Here is a 3,252-nt window from a genome sequence, read left to right on the forward strand (position 1 = left end):
TGTTTACTTTAGGGAGTTTTTGTAAAATAGTTTATGAAAAATAAGCTGAGCTTGAGGAATTTTTTTTGGAGGCTTATAAATTATTGAAACTTATTTTTACAATTCATATAAGCTGTTTAAGAGCTTGTTTTGTCAAATATTTTACAAAATACCAAGTGATTATGAAGTCACCATATAAGCTATAATTTGCAAGAAGTTATAATTTGAAGCAAACAGTAGGACATTTGATATAAGGAAATAATAGACGAAGAAGCTGCAAGATGGCATGATCCAATGAAAGACAGACATGGAATTAAAAATTCCCAAAGCAGAAAAAAGAATTTGCCGTTGCGAAATGGCAGCATAACATAAATACGAGGTTGCCCAAATTGAAATAGGGCAGGAATCCGAAGCAGTAGTTGACGCGAGAGGCGGCTGGGCAACGGCAGCGCCGCCTAGGCCGGACAATTCCAAAACGGTAGTAATAAATTGTGACAGTCGGATCCCAAACTAAAATATTATCTAAAATTATTTATTTTTGAATTATTTTAAATTTCAGTTATTATAAAGTATTTAAATGAAATCATGGAGAAATATTTGATGTTAAATTATCAATTCTCTAGTCACGCTTCTAGTTAGATTAATAATATATTTAGAAATAGAAATTTATATTCTTAAATATTTACTTTAATTTGGGCCTTAAGTAAATTTTGATATAGGCCTATCATATTGGGCCCTTCATTTAAGTTTTAAGAATTTGAAATTTTTTTAGCTTGACCAAATTGGTGAAAGGCCTAGAATTATTAATTTTGATCGAAGGATGATTCTATTCATAGCCCTCATTTTACTCCTTATAGCCCCCCTTTTAAAATATTAATAATAATTAATTAGAAATTTATTATTTTACCCTATATTCTATAGCCCCCAAATTAAATTAAATTTTAAATTCATGGTTTCAATTTCTTTTCAGCCACCACACCAATCTCATCCTCCGCGATTCTTTGTTTATGGAAATCTGAATCTCGGAATTAGGTTTATACAATCTTCTGCTACTCCCTTTTGACCCTCACTGCGGTCCCTTCTTCGTCTCTAGTCTACAATCATGGGAAAAACGCGTGGTATGGGAGATGGGCGCAAGCTCAAGTCCCACCGTAGGACCCAAAGATGGGCTGATAAATCTTACAAGAAATCTCACCTTGGGAATGAATGGACAAAACCATTTGCTGGGCCAAGGGCATTGTGCTTGAGTAAATAGGTATTGAAGCTAAGCAGTCGAATTCTGCTGTTCGTAAGTGTGCTAGGGTGCAGCTGATCAAGGATGGCAAGAAGATTGTTGCTTTGATCCCCAATGATGGTTGTTTAAACTACATCGAAGACAATGACGAAGTGTTGATTGCTGGATTTAATTGGGCGTAAGGGACATGCCCGTGGGAGATATTCCTAGTGTTAGATTTAAGGTGGTGAAGGTATTAGAAGTTTCACTGCTTGCTCTCTTCAAGGAAAAGAAAGAAAAGCTAAGGTCTTAAATCTGCTCCTTTCTTTAGTAGTGGCTAAGAACTCTGACTTGAGATGTTTTGATCTATGGTTCAAATGTTTTTTTTTTTTTAATGAAAATTATGATTCAAATATTTTGGAAAGCTGAATTTCATTGTTTATGGAAAGCTTAAATTTGAGAGTGGAATTCACAGAGTGCAGGTTTTTCTTACTCCAAATTTATCTGCATTTTGATTTTTTTGTTTTTGTCTTTTGTATCTTCATTAAATGATATGAATACTCTTCTTCTATAGCTCGTTCGGTGACAAAGATCTAGACGAGTTCATACCAGTGCCATATGATCTGTTGTTATTCTTCCTCAAGCAAATCAGGTCCAAATCCATCCGATTTAAAGTTATGCTGCCACTTCTGACAAAAGTGTTGGATTCACGAAGGATGAGCTTCCGGTGCTCACCGGCAAATTCCAGGATTAAAAAGAAATTGAAATGATAATTTAAAATTTAATTTAATTTGGGGCTATAGAATATAGGATAAAATAGTAAATTTTTAATTAATTATTATTAGTATTTTGAAAGGGAGGCTATAAGGAGTAAAATAGGGCTATGAACAGAATCAGCCTTAATCGAAATATTTAGCAATAAGATATGTTTCATTCACCTCTATAATTTGCAAACACAAACTTATCCAGCAAGTTGGTTCCTTCCACTGTAGAGGTAAAACTCTATTATTTGATGGTCTGATTTCAATACAGCAAATATTTCCTTTATGGAGAGAAACAAAACCAAAGAAACTATCGTACGAACACCCAAATACCCAACACATTGATTCACAAAATCAGATGCCCAAATAAATGAACTTATATAATCTAAAACAAATAAAATGAAATTGGCAAACTAGAATGAAATTAGAAGAGGAATTAGAGATGGATTTGAACTGGGAAGACGAAGGGAAGCAGCTGAACGGCGCCGTCGAAGAGGAGGCAGGGGAGGTGTGACGGCGGCGCTGTTGTCCGGCCAAGAGAGAAAGGGGAGAGATGGCAGCGGCGGGAAGGAGGCGTCGAGTCTGGATGTGTGTGTGAGGGAGAGCAGGAGGAGATGTCGGGTCAGGGACAGGGAGCCGAAGAAGGAGCCGAAGAAGGAGTGCGGCGGCAGCTGCAAATTCAGGGAGAGAATGAGCGCTGCAGCAGAAGTGAGATTTTTAGGAAAAGAAGTTTTGGGTGGTCTGCGTGTTCAATAGACTTTAGTTCAGATTTTATTAGTACTCCCTCCGTCCCGCGAAGCATGACACGTTTGAGTTCGGCACGGGAATTAAGGAATTGTAGATTAGTGTTTTAAGTGTGTAATTAATAAAGTATAAAATTGATAAAGTAGGAGAGAGAATGTAATAAAAGTGATAAAGTAGGTGAGAGAATATAATAAAGGTGATAAAGTAGGAGAGATAATGTAATAATTATTGACAAAAAAGGAAACGTGTCATGCTTCGTGGGACAACCCAAAATGGAAAGTGTGTCATGCTTCGCGGGACGGAGGGAGTATTTGGGATTTGGGCTTTTCAATAAAAATGCACTAATTGGGGAAGGGCTTTTTAATTAAGGGCAAGGGCATGTTTGAGTCTAGATAAAGCAAGATAAATAAATAATCATGCATCATCTGAGTGTTTGATAGCCATAGGGGTGATCAACGAGTCGTACCCGGACCGACCCGAATCGACCCATCGAATTTTGTTGGACCAAATTTTTTTGAAAAGGTGGACTGACCCAGATCTATTCTTGAGGGTGGA

At 36.8% G+C, this 3,252-nt stretch overlaps 1 pseudogene; it reads left to right on the top strand.

Moving 5' to 3' along the window:
• The first annotated feature begins 1,046 nt into the window (after positions 1 to 1,046).
• On the top strand, positions 1,047 to 2,696 carry LOC130997906 (40S ribosomal protein S23-like; annotated as a pseudogene).
• The last annotated feature ends 556 nt before the right edge of the window (positions 2,697 to 3,252 follow it).

This window comes from Salvia miltiorrhiza, chromosome 8 (assembly GCF_028751815.1).
Source record: "Salvia miltiorrhiza cultivar Shanhuang (shh) chromosome 8, IMPLAD_Smil_shh, whole genome shotgun sequence".
Classification (NCBI taxonomy): Eukaryota; Viridiplantae; Streptophyta; class Magnoliopsida; order Lamiales; family Lamiaceae; genus Salvia; species Salvia miltiorrhiza.